Genomic DNA, 14,486 nt, shown 5'->3' with positions numbered 1-14,486 from the left:
CTTAATACAATATGATCGCTAAAGATATTGCATACAGTTGCAGTATCTGTCACACTTACCACTAACATCTTTTCCCCCTCAGCAATAGTTTCTTTGGCTCTGTTTTGTACATGAGTTTTAGATACAGCTTAAATAGATTGTTCTTTAGACAGTTCTTCTCACACTGACAATATCTGTCTCTTTTTACTGGTCAAAGTGATTCAGAAAAAGACTTGTCAGGTTCAAGATCCTTTCAACAAGCATGTTGTTGTCAGCTCTCTCAGATTAATTGGGAGCCTTGCAACATCTGGGTTAAAGTCCCAGCTCCTGAAATCATGTGAAACGAAGACCTCTGCTTTCATTTAAAAAGCAAAATCAGCTTCTAGTCCTCATGGCTGCAGAGAAATTTGGAAGCATGACCCCTAAAGGCTCAGAAACCAAAAGACAGAAAATAACCCATATTTTTTTAAAAGTCATGATTTTAAGCCAATCTCATGATATTTGGGGCCTAACTCATGATTTTTAAATGCTTTGAGATAGCAGAATAGCAAACATTGAACTGAAAGCAAAGGATGGAGGGTGAGACAGATCATAAATAAACAGGTAACTGAAGCAAGTATTATCTATTTTTAAATGTACATTGTGGTCTGGATATTGCACAGTTATAGACCTAACAACAAACATTTTAGTTTTTGGCAGTTCAGCTGGGTCAATGGGGTCTCGTCATACCGAAAACAAACAGCAACTCAATGTAACTGCAGTAACAAAGTCTCCATAAGGATGAGTCACATCTTTGTTTTGTTTTCATTAGTTTCTTTTAGCTGCAATATAGTTCCACATGAAAATACATCATGCAAATATATTAAACCCCTTGGGCAATCCACAAAATCACTTTCAAATGCCAAATAATGAACAGTCCTCATCATGTTGTATAGCAGCAAAATCCTTATGGCAGGATTTGTGGGGTGAAGAGATTGCTGATGTCTAGCCCTTAGCAGGGTAGGTATAAACTCATGTTTTTAAAAAAATGTTACAATGGAAGAAAGACAAGAAAAACATTTATCATGCAAGGATTCCTCAAAAGGACTAGGAGGCCACGGGTATAAAAATAGAAGGAAAATAGAAGTAACTTCTGGTATACTTTCATCTAAACCCTCCAGTCTGGTTATGATCTTGAAGGCCACTGTGAATCTCTAGCCCAAAGCCCTATCATTTACAGTAACTCAGACCATGACATCTGTGAGCTTATACCTCCTTCAAAATAACCTCATTTTATCTTCTGTCATTTGGATCAGAGCAGCAGTGAAGTCTGATCACAGATAACTGAGCCACAAGACAGGCATTCTTCTCCACTGGGGAGTTCTATTGTGTTAGGTGTATCAGGGTATGTCAAATCTAAGCCTATTGTATCATGTCATATTGGAACTCACCCTTGGGTATCTCAACTGACACATCACAGTGTAAAGCAACTCTCGTTTCTCTAAGCAGCTATCATTCTATCCTTTGTTGCAATTAACTGCTTGCAAAAACAACCCCATTTGCCACTCAATGGGAAGTCTAACTGTGATTTAATTAGAGTATGCCCCATCCCATCCAATGATCTCAAAGTGCTTTACAGTATTACTGGCCGAGTGCGGCATGGAGGGTGGGATTTTGAGAAAATCTGATTGGGCTCATCTACACTGCATAAAAAATAAATTTAAAAAAAGCCTCCGTGGGCAGCGAGTCTCAGAACACGGATCAACTGACTTGGGCTCACACTAAGGGATTAAAAATAGCAGTGTAGACATCTGAGATTCTGACTTCTGAGATCTACTCCCTTCACTGGGTTTCAGCGCTCAGGGTCCAGCTCCAGCAGGAATGTCTACACTGCTATTTTTAGCCTTGTAATGCGAGCCACTGAGCCTGAGTCAATAGACACAAGCTCTGAGACCTGCTGCTGCAGGGTTGTTGGTTGTTTGTTTTTTCTGCAGTGTAGATGTACCCATTGCTGGCCTAATTCTGCTCCCGTTGAAGTCAATGGTGAAACTCTCAAATCTGAGTCATCACTGTGAGCTTCTGAAGTGGTTAAGTGACTTACCCAAGGCCATTGGCAAAGCCAAGAACAGAACCCAGATCTTGTTCTCAGCTTTGTACTTCACCTACTAGACCATGCTTCTCCTCATAAAGCAAGGGACCCCTGTTAGCTAGCATGAAAGATGAACCCTAATAAGAAGACTGATAAATGTGCATTTAACATTAAACTAAGTCTAAAAACCCCAGCTAGTTTTTGCAGCAACAACAATAAACCGGGTTTTGATGTTCTTCCATTGCCAGTCTCTGACCCCACATAGCATCAGATGTACCTGAGTTCACTAAGAGACTACAAGATATATCCAAAGCATTCAGAGGTGAGAGTTTTTCTGCCACCCCCTCAAGAGATCAACTACACATCTGTCTTGCTGTGTAGCTTCAGCTGCCCAGTCTTCCTTTTGAATCTGTTCACTTACAGAGTTAGCATGGAGACAGTCATGTTCAAACATCATTGTCTCCCCAATATACTGACCAAGCACAGCCGCTTGGTTACAGGGCTGTTTAATCTTCCTAATAATTTCCACTCCATCTGGAGCCTTTTCCAAGATATCCACCCCAGATCTTTCTAAAACGAAGTCAGTGAATCCATCCACATTTGAAAAACTTTGGCAGTTAGAAACTGAACCAAGTCCCTCAACACACAAACTGTTGCTTCTTGCTACAGTCAGGGATCCATCCTGAGCTAAATCAATCAATTCACTTTCACACCCTTCAGTTTCAGCAAACTGCTTGCAAAAGCTACTAGGAAGTTTTATTCCTTCAGGAGCATTTTTAGGCAACAATCCATTTTCCACAGAAATGTTGTCCTTTCCCTCTTCAGCTAGAGGTTGCTCTAAAGAAACATTTTCCTGAGCCCTAACAGACTCTTTCTGGGTTTCAGTTAAGTCCAGAACCACCTCTGAGACAACTGGTACATCCTCAATCAGCATAAGCTGAGAGGTACTTTCTGCCTGCTTCACAGACAATACACTGGAGACCAACTCTCCCCCAGCAGGTAAACTGCTATTCTTAACATTCAGATACTTTGAACTTTCCTCCCCCTTGCCCCAGCCCTCATGGCTGTTCACAGACAAAGACTGGGAGAGTGGAATGACTTCCTTAACAGGCAAAGTGCCACTCCCAACAGACAAGCCACTATTTTCCACAATCCCAAGGCTAGAGACACGCTCTCCCTTGTCACAGTACACCTGGCTAAATACAGACAACTGCTTATAGTCATGCACCCGCCCTTCACAAACGTCCCTGTTGATTACAGGTAACACAGGAGATTTACATTTATACTCTTTCTTGAATTGGGTGACATTAACCTGGTTACGTATATTTACCATATCAGTATCAAACATATCAAAATTACTATAAACTGGAAAGATTCTCTCCCAATCGCTGCTAAGAGAAGCTGGGCTTCCAAGTGAGGTCAGACCTTTTTTCTTTTCCAGGATCTGGAGTTGGATTCTGGCTTTTTCTATCTGCCTTTGATAAACCCTTTCCTCAGCAGCCTTCAGCTCTATCTGTTTTTGATGAGCCCTTTCCTCAGCTTGCTCGGCTTCTCTATTCATCCTTTGCCTTTCCTGAAATCGCAGATCTGCCATTTCTCTCTCATGCTGAAGACCCTGGCTATCTCTCAAGGCTTGCAGCTTGATTGCTGTATCTAATTGTGAACCACTCATTCTGTCTAACTTTAATCTTTAACACTCTCAGTATCAAATTTTAAAATTTGGAATAGCATGAGGTTCTGATCCAAAACCCAAATGTTCTGATTCTGTGGATCCTGCTACAACTACGCCACTGTGACCCGTCTGTGCCTAGGGTAGCCACCTGATAATGCCAAGGTCAGAGCAGGCAGTAAAAGGAGAGCAGATTCTCCCAGCACTGGTGGGTGACATGAAGTCAGACTTCCCAACCAGCCACAAACTGTGCTTCTGATTCCCCACACTGGTTATCAAGAAGCTAAAATAAAAATATGCATAGCCCCCTTTACTGCATTTCAGTCTCCGGCTCCCAATCAGCCACTAGGTCCAGTAAAGAGATCAGTTATTTAAAACTCTATGCCCTTTACCAAAAAGGTTTCTCCTGACCCCAAAGGGTCAGCCACAGTACCAGATCAATATAAGTTTAGATCTTACCCAAAATACCATGCTGCTAGCCAATCCTTTAGTAAATAAAACTAAAGGTTTATTATAAAAAGAAAGAAATAAACTATAAGAGAAATGTTAAAGGATTAAAGCAATCAGATACATATAAATGATTTGAAAGTCCATATATATCAGGTTTCTAGTAGAATTGTGGAGTTTGCAGGCTTGCATAGTCCCTCTGGTGTACATCCAGTACCTGGATGGGTCTCAGTCCTTTGTTTCACAGCTTCAGTTCAGTTTGTAGATGAGTTGATACAGAGACTGGCTGGAGACTAAAGACAAAATGGATGTCGTGCAGCTGTCTTTTATGTCCTTTGGCTTTTGCCATGCTGCTTGTGGAATTTTACAGGAATAAAATGGAGTCCAGAGTCACATGAGTAAGTCCTGGTGACTCATCAGGTATATCCCTGGCTTCTCCCCCTGGGCCCCTTGTATCTGTGAATTTCTTAATGGGCCATTAAGCAGGCTAGTGCTGCAGCCACCCTGTCTGGGGTGCCGCCCCGACACAGCACAATTTGAAAGACAGACATATCAACCATAATCATAACTTCCATTATACATATAACACATGAACATAAACATCATCATCTTACTTAGCACATTTTAGCCTTTCTAATAGTACCTGACATGGCATATCTCATATGAATTATTATGATTTTGATGTATTGATGTGAAATAATATGATAAATGCGCCCCCCCCTGCCCCCCCCCCCCCCAATCCAGCTAGCATGACAAGAGTGATAAAGCGAGAGAGGGAAATAGTAGAGCTGGGACCCAGACTGCTGTTTACATGTAACACCAAATAAGTGGAGTGGTGTATCTAATGGTGACAGCAGGATGCTCTGTGAGGAGGTCAGGAATGCTTCTAGGAAAGTATGTACTGGGGGCTATTGAGGGTAGAGAGAATAGGGATTTTGTGTCTTGCCTAATTGCCTAGATTGCTGTAGCAACAGAGCTTAGCTTGTTGCCACAGCAATAGAGTTAGACTATTAGGGGATAGCTCAGCCAGTCCTGGGCTGGTTTTAGTGTTAGTTTAATAAAGACACTCCCTGTGTTGCATCTCTCTGTGCTCCTATGCTGGTTTCTCTCTCTGAATACAAGCAATTAAAAGGATTCAACATAACAAGTGAAATCAAAAGCAGAGTTATCTAGTCCCTTGGGTCTGTGAGACTCATTGGAGGAACCAGGACTCAAAGGTGACCTAGCAGCCATTGGTAGCCTGGCAGGTCAGCTGCTCCTGCTGCCATTGCTGAGTGGAGAGTGTGGAAGAAGGAAGACCCTCTGTGTGTCTGGCTTGGGTTCTGTGAGGTTGTGGTTGGGTTTTCCCAAAGATTCCTGGCTTCTATGGCTTTTTTCGGTCTCAACATCTGCCCCTGTTGCATTCCTGCAAGCCAGAAGTTGGGAGAGGAATAGAGCCAAATAGTCATTGCATACCACAGGGATTCAGGGCTACATAGACCCCAATTGCCGTGTCATATAAAACCAAACAGGGCAGGAAACAAAAGGCCTGATGGTCTCCTTTCTTAGCCCATCACTCCATAGATCAATGTGGAGAGTATAACTGAGTGGAGAACAATACCATTAGCTCTACCTTAATCTCCTCCACCTCAGCGGAGCTGAACTCAAGGCTGGCACAGCTAAGACTATCTATTTATCTTAAGTATGTATGTAGCCCCTATCACTGTAGAATCCAAACTCCTCACTATCTTTAGTGCATTTAGCCTCTCTGAGGCCATGATCTTTTGCTTTTGAAAATAATATTCATCCTTTGCCACACTTGAGAGCTCACTGTTTCCTAGTGCTGTGAAATTAAATGAAAAAAAAAAAAAAAGATAATTGCTGGCATTATGATAATTTTATGAATTGTACTCTCGGCAGCACTCATGGAAATGAAATAAACACCGTTTTCCCTGCCACTGCTGAGAGGTGGAGAGGTTGAAGTTAACTAAAATAAACTGTACTAATTTTGCAAATCTATGTTGAATCTTTAAACCTGCCATGCGCATATTCCAAAACTAACTCTGTGGTATGTTGCTGGCTAATTCAAGAATACAAGAAAAAAGGGGTTATTTTAATGCTTTGTAGGTAGTGCCGTCCAAGTGGAAAAGCGATTCTTGACCTTCTGTACCAAAATGAAGACTCCTCTTTCATCTGGTTTCAATTCTCTTGTTTGTGCACCTTGTTGTATTTATCATTGAAATCCTGGTTTCTTCTCCTTGACCCACGTTCCAGTGATTTATGAGAAATTGCTGATCCAGATGTTATCTTTGGCCTCTGGTGATTCAATTCTCACAGACCCTGAAGAATGTCGAGAAAGTGAATGTGATTTTTGAACTGCCTAAGGCCTCTACAAGCCGCAGACCAGCCAAACAATGCCAGCTGAAGATCATTCTTAATGAGTCAGGTATTCCAACTTGAACATTGCTAGAAGAAATCGAGTGTGATGATCAAAATTTTGTGAAAAAAATAAGATCTAAATTGCACTTAGTTTTTGTAGCAATTAGTCTTTCCAGGTTAAACTATTTAATACATTAAATAACAGGTAATAGGATACAGAGCTTTTTGCTTCTCAAGTGCTAACTCAAATCCCCCTATGGTGGTTAGTGACTCAAGGTCCTTACCATGTGTTGACTATTTGGTTTGATGGTCCTAGTCCAGTCCTAGGTGGAAAACCACCAATTGCCAGTTTCAACAGGAAAGGTCAAGACAAGAATGGTCATGGAAACTAAAATACTAAAAATAACTTTTCTCACCTTTGGATCAGGATTGTGTTACCAGATGGGGAAAACTTGCCTTGGCACTGCCTATGCTGCACCACTGAACAATCAAAGGATGGCACTCTCTAGGTCTGCCATTTGACACTTTTCCTATGCAAAATTCACCCTAAATTACAAAAAAAGTTTGAAAAATCAACTGCAAAATTGTACATCTCTAGATGTTTACTGTCATTGAAGACCTACTCTTATGTCATATGCCACTAACCCATCACAAAGATTTTGGGCAACCTTCCTATCATACAAGGGGGTATCTTTCAATGCCCTAAATTGTTCTCTGGTGTTAGCTCTTGCTACTGTTTGTTACAACAGTTTCCAGCACATTAGATGCACATAGATGAGCCTCAGTCAAAACCCCAGATCCAAACATCTGTATGCTTGGAAGAAGTTTGGATCCGAACTTTGAGCCCATCTTTAATAACTAATATGATACAGGGTTTCCTAAATGGTCTGGCCCATCATTTAGACTCTTAAATCAACAGTTGACATGTACAACCGGGATAAGATGTCTTCTTTAGAGGCCTACTTTTATGTAAACAGTGACTATCAACTTAAAACTCAAATGTTTGTGAACTACTGGGAATCAATGCATGATGGAAAAATTCTGCCCTTGGATATATGCCCATATGTTGCATTTTCTCCAGCGAGAGTTGTCTTGACAAATGCTAATTCCGTTGCTTAATCTTCTTGAGGGAGGCACTTAGGCCTCATCTACACTAGGAAATTAGGTCAGATAACTACGTTGCTTGGGGTGTGAAAAATCCACACCTGAGCAATGCAGTTAAACAGACCCAGCCCCCAGTGTGTACAGCAATAGGTTGATGGGAGAATTGTCCCATCGATCTAGCTACCGTCTCTCAGGGAGGTGGATTACCTACACTGATGAGAGAACCCCTACTGTTGGCATAGGTAATATCTACATCAAAGTGCTACAGGGGCTCAGCTATGTTGATGCAGCATTTTAAATGTAGACAAGCCTTTAAATACTATGATGGTGTGGAAGAATAGACTATGTGAAGGTAGCATGGAGCTCTCGATTTCCATTGCACAGTAAAGGGCCGGGAGGGAATTGTTTTCTGTACACCTAGATCTGCATTGAAATTAGTGTTGTCTCATTAAGCTGCGGTTAACAATTGCATATCCATACTAACAGCAGCCACTTTCAGAGTTTTGGGATGTTACACCTACACAACGTTTCTTTTTATTTCCCTCCCACTGCACATTATGGTTAAAATGGAACCATTCTTTGGACTTCACCTCCCTTGATCACTGCTACCATGGAAAACAAGGAAATTCTCAAGTTTCAGCTTTTCTTTCAAGGCGCTGTCTCCAGTCCCAAGAAATTGTAACCTGACCTCCATCACCACAACTGCCTCATGGTCAATCATTTTTAACCTCAGGGCCATCTTTCAGCATCTGCCTTCTAGCTTTTCTTTACGCATCTGGTTTATCCATTGCTCCCTGTTGTACTGACTTCAATAGAGCTATTTTGATTTACCCCAGCTGAGTATCTGGATTGGTTTTTCTCCTTTTCCTGTACCTATAAATCCCTCTCTTCCATTGTTTCATTAGCTCTAACTGAGATACAGTTTTTATGAAAGACACTGTGTAGAATGAAGTCCCCAATCCTGAGGACTGCCTTACCTCAACAGAGGGATTGGACCCACCCGTAATGTGTAGTTTGCCTAATCTAGATTTTAAGGTTCTTGGGGCAGACTGTCTTCCCTTATGTACTGTGTCAGGCACATTAATAGGGACTAAGAATAACATTTTGCACTGTATTCCTTTGAGAAGCATGACAGTGAATATTCATGGAGGCTTAGGCTTGTTTTCCAAATGAAATCATTTTCAATTGAACTTAATACTGAGCCTTGTTCATGCCAGAGATTAACAATACTGCAGAAATTCTTACAAATGATATTCAAAATGCAGTGATTTCCTGTTCCACAGAAGATAAAGTCCCAGGCAAACTGTGAAATGCAAGATCTGACCTGAAGAAGAGCTCTGTGAAGCTCAAAAGCTTGTCTCTTTCACCAGCACAAGTTGGTCCAATAAAATAAGATATTACCTCATCTGTCTTGTCTCTCAAATATTCATCAGTAATTTAGAGATATTGCTCCACCTTCTGGAGCATCCATCCACTTGCAAGCTTGAATTGTACTCTCTAATACTGCAGCAAACAGCCATATATAACTACAAAGAGAAGGGTTGGGCAAACATCAAAAGGTTCTAATTTTCCATACAGTCAGATACGCCTCAACGTTTGGATGCTTATCTGAGCCATTTGAGATCTCTGGTGTGTCTCTCTCATTTCAAATCAGCTCAGCCCAGCAAAATAAGTTCACCTTGTCTGAATGGGGAGCTCAGAAGAAGTTGTTTTGTAGAGTTTAAAGCACAGGATAGGGAATTGGGAGTTTTGAATTCTGTCCTCAGTTCTGCTACTGCTATCTTTCATAACGACAAACAATTAAACCTCTTGGTCCCCCAGTTTCCTTATTTGTAATAAATATGTTTATGACTTTATGTAAATGAAATATGGCTAATACCCATCTACTTTCACAACAGGGCTATGGGCTCAATACCTTTTAACCACTTGGCAGTCCTCAGATAAGACATTGAAATTCAAGCTATTATTTTTATTTATCATTTATTTTATTAGAAATGAGATTCAAAACAGAGTTTAATTGACCACCTGTTTATTAGATAGTAATCTAAAGAGCTGGTTTGGTAGTAGTGACTCGAAGGCCGCACCTGAGATCAGGGCCCAGTTGCGCTAGCGCATATGCTTAGTGAGAGACAGATCCTGTCCAACGGAGCTTACACACTAAATAGACTGAGGGTGGGAGGAGAAACAGAGGCACAGGAAGCGAAAGTGACTTCCCTAAAGTCACAGCAAGTCAGTTGGACAGCCAGGAATAAAATCCAGATTTTTGGAACAGAGTGTAGCCTTTCTTGTAGACAAAACTGCCTCTTTAGAGGTGAGATGATGTCCAATTTACAATAATAACCACAGTTAAACGTTAGCTACAGTTGGCTGCTATGTGCAGACTATTTTCCAGTGCTTTTTCTAAACAATACAAGCATATTTGCTCTAAAAAGACACCCTCCCATTCCCACTTCAGAAAATTTAACGTGTTTTTTAATGACGTGGCATTCTACCTACAAAGCTTCACACTGGACAGGGCAAGGCTACCAGAATGATTCAAAGATGAGGCAAGAAATGACACTAAAAAGCAGCTTCTTCCTGGCTTCCCCTGAACCAGGCAAACTGGGGGTATAAAATAGTTGTGGGCCCTCAGTGGGAAATAAGAGTCAGTGCCTAATTATCGTAAAGAAATGCTGATTTCCATATGTTTGTGACAAGTTTTAAACTGATATTAATGAGCTGTTGCAAATGTTCAAGGTCAAATGAAGGGGACTAGTCCGAGGAAACGGAAAGTGAATGGGAAAGCTGAGTAGGAAGAAACTGAATATGAAGCACAAAATGGTAAAATAGGGAGGCGATGGGGAGTTTGAGCCTGGCTGACCTGGACCGTGAGAAATCTGTTTTATCTTTTTATTTTCCCTTTAATTTTGTTTGTATTCAACACCACTGAAGTTTGTTTTGTGCTGTCTGCTATAGTAAAGCTTTTGCTTGAATACTAACTCCTATTAATGCTCACTATTATTGGCCAAATCCTGCATTCCTCCGTCCTTACTCAAGCTAAACTTCCACTGAAGTCAGTGGGAGTTTTGCTGTAACATAAATATCAAGATTTGGCACTGCACCCATGGCTCTCCTTCATGCACATAAACTCTCCAGTGCCTGGTTTACAATGATGCCAATGGCACTCTGCCCACACTGGGAAGGGGCCCATTACGGACCCATCTAACTCATCCACAGGGCCGTGTTTGGCCCCTCACTCGGGGCAGTCTGCCCCACACCCCAGCACTCTGAGTTGTCTCTGCCACCTACCATCTCTGGGGCCCTGCCTGCCACGCCAGGGCCGAGCCATCTGGGACTGGTGATCCCGCTGGCTGAGCGTGCCTATCCCACACCCACCATAAGAGGAAGACTGAGTGGTGTGGCCCTCGCAGCTGAAAGATTGCACACCCCTCTCCTATACTAATAATAGCTGATGGAGTTTCTCCATTAGAGCAACTACAAGAACTTTTGACACTGGAGGGTCTGGTCAAATTCACTGGGGCCAGGATTTCACATGTGGTTTCTAGCTCGATTTGTTTCTCAAGAAAGTGATAGCTAAAATGTCAGATGATGATCAAAAAGCTGTAAGCAGGGGATAGTAGCAGTCCTTTGACTGAATTCCTGCTTTCTAGTGGTGTGAAAAACTAACAAGGGTTTCCTGAGCCATCAGACCTCAAAACTGTCACTGTCCCTCCCATAAGCAGTGTTTTTCTTGGTAGTGCTCCATCACTAAATATGGAAAATCCAATGCCTCAGATTAGTGTAAATTTCCAGCCCTCCAGCATCTTTTTCCTTTCAAAACAAATATAAAGGAGGGAAATTAGGCTTCCAATAGCTGATTTTGTGTTGAAAAAAAATCTTGCTAAGACTCCCTTAGAGCATTTTGTAGGGGATCCTTTTAGTGGTCTCTCCAAAATCACACCTTCCCTGTGTTTGCACAGGCCAGACAGCTAGCATGTGAGCAGAGGGGCTGATTAATGGGGTAGCTCCTCATGGTTCCAGGCCAAGCTCACCACATGCGCAGCACACTAGCTTTGTGACCTGGCCGTGGCTGAACATGAAAACTGTTTTCAATCTGAAATGCCATTGTATTGCACAGGATGAAAGTGCTCAGTCCCTCCAGGGGGACCCCTAAACCCTTCATTAAACTGGAGTTCTATTATATTATATTTAGAAGCGTGCATGAGTCCCATCTTATAGCCACTCAGCTTTTCTCTAATCAGGATAGTCAGTCATGAACATGAGGCCTAACATTCTATGTTAACCTCTTGCTGGCCAGCGAAACCTATTTCAATTACAAAAAAGAATTGCTATTTTTCTCAAGGTTTTTCTGAGGTGCTTTTCCCGACAATACCGGATAATAGCTGGTGATATTTTCTTATGGCTTCAGTGAGCAATGCTAATACTGTAAACAAAACCACTCGTATTTAAATATAAGCTGTTATTGGCTTCCACATGTAAATACACTTTAACACCAATATATTCAAATATATAGTCAACTTGTGAAACTTCAGTTGATCTTCTTGTGGTTCTACCCCAGGACACAAGAGGGCTTGGGTCTGTTCCTGGCTCTCCTGCCCCACATGCTCTCATTCTGGGTGAAATTCACAATAACAGGCTTGATTTTTTTGGATTGGATCTGTTTACAATCTTAGTGCTGCTCAAGTCCTTAAGTGATTAGGCTTATGCTGGCTGGGTGCACTGGGGTGAATTTTATCTGATTTAGCCTTAAGCAAGTCATTTAACCTCCCTGTGTTTCAGTTTCCCTATTAGTAAAGTGGACATAATAATACTTACCTACCTCATTAGGAGATTGAGAGGGGTAAACTACTAACCCACACTTATTTGACTCTGGCCATGTCTATACGTATCAATACAGCTGCACCAATGCAGCATATCTCATGGAGCTCTCCCATCAGCTTCCACAAGCAGCAGAAGGTATGTCAGCAGGAGAAGCTCTCCCTGAGCAACATAAGTTATGCCAACATAGGCTGTAGTGTAGACATAGCCTCAGTCTGAGACTGCAGCAGAGCTGCCTCCCACCGCTCCAATCACTGTGTAATAGCCATCCACGTGACTGACGCCAGGGCTTGAATCAGAGATCTCCAGAGATCTCCAGTTTATGCGTCTCCATAGCTAGAGTTAAAATATGGCTGGCTCTCAAGCTGAGAACAGTAAGGCTCATCCTCTACAGAGCTGGCACAGATGGCGGACACAGGGGGCTTCTGACTTTAACCAATAACCACTCCCTATTAAAAACAAAAACAAATAAAACACCAGAAATGGTTACTTGTATGTTAGGGCTTGTCTACATCCAGCAGTAAAGTGGACTACAGGGGGTCTGATTTCTAAAGTGCATGAATGGGTTGCGCCTTAATTCATCCACGTATATTCTACCAATAAACAGTAAAGGTTCCCCAGTGCACTTTAACATAGTACTGTTTGAAACAGTACTATGCAAAAGCACACTAAGGACCATTACGAAGAGATTACTCATTGCACTATATACTACTGTAATTAGTAAGGTATATTATATGCACATATATATAACATTACTTCCTACAGTATATACAAAGAGCGATTCCTGAAATCCACCCCTTTCCCCCTCAATTTTTGGACAGTTCAATAAAACACAAATTGCTAAAACTAACCTCGCAAAAATTATATTTATAAACCTCACAAAATAGAAGCCATACACATAAATACACACTGACCAGTGGGTTATATGTGCCCCCTCTTCACCGTGCAAGTAGAATGCATGTATATATTTATCAATTATTAATCATTTCTAGGCCATAACTTTACAGGAAAAGGTTTTTCATTTGACACTAAATTCTGGAGCAATTTAAAATCAAAAGCCACTTGGAAATTTGGCTTCACAGTGTGAAAAGTCAGACACATATGTGAAAGCCATGGAAAAGTGGGCATTTGAATATTCTGCTCCCTTATCAGTCAGAGCACACAATCAGTACACAGGAAATAATTAAACGCCTTTTTAAAACATCAATTTGAAAACATTAAATGAGTGTGTTGGCAGTTTGCATGGAGCCATATCTGTGGAATGAAGCTGCAGTAAAATCCAAAAACTTTGTTTTCATAGCTTTTGAATAATGACTCTAGCTCATTTAGGCTAAATTGCATTGCCAGAGTAATAGTCAGCACCTTTTAAAGCAAAGGACAGAAAACACGGTAGTGGTATCCTGTTGGTTTTGATCTGATTCACGGTTGTTACATTTAATCAGAATGTTTTGTTGTGCCAGCTTTTTGAAAGGACATCTTATTGCCTGGAAATGTGACTCTTTGATAAACAGAGGTGGAAATTTTTTTGGAATACAATCACAGGCCATGTCATTCGTTAACTAAATACAGCAACAAGAAAAATATACCGGTAGGTTTTGTTTTTCAGCGCACAGTGTTTGTGCACTTACAGCCAAAAAAGCAAATTTATTTTAATGCTTTTTTTTAAATTCAGTGTTAGATTCTAAATTTGAAATTCCTGTGAAAAACACTCAGGGTCTTTGGCTTTCAGATAAACACAAAGAATGCTAATGACTTCAGGGGAGTTCCTCCAGATTTACACTGTGCTGAATGAAAACAGAATTTGGCTCAAGAATTTTTAGTCATCTGTGAACATCACTGGTTAAATTTGGGCCAGCTGTAAAGCAAGAATGACTTGTTTCAGTTCTGATTAGAAATAAGATTGTTGTAGTAATTATGGTTGTCTTCAAAGGCTCCAATCAGGCAAGGCACCCCATTGTGCTGGGTGCTGTACAAACACAGAACAGACAATCCCTGCCCCAGACCTGAACCAAGATTTCCAAAAGTGACTAGTGACCTCAGTTT

This window comes from Emydura macquarii, unplaced genomic scaffold (assembly GCF_026122565.2).
Source record: "Emydura macquarii macquarii isolate MOO-44397 ecotype Brisbane River unplaced genomic scaffold, CSIRO-AGI_Emac_v2 contig_3603, whole genome shotgun sequence".
In the NCBI taxonomy this organism is placed as follows: domain Eukaryota; kingdom Metazoa; phylum Chordata; order Testudines; family Chelidae; genus Emydura; species Emydura macquarii.
This window is presented reverse-complemented; position numbering follows the sequence as displayed.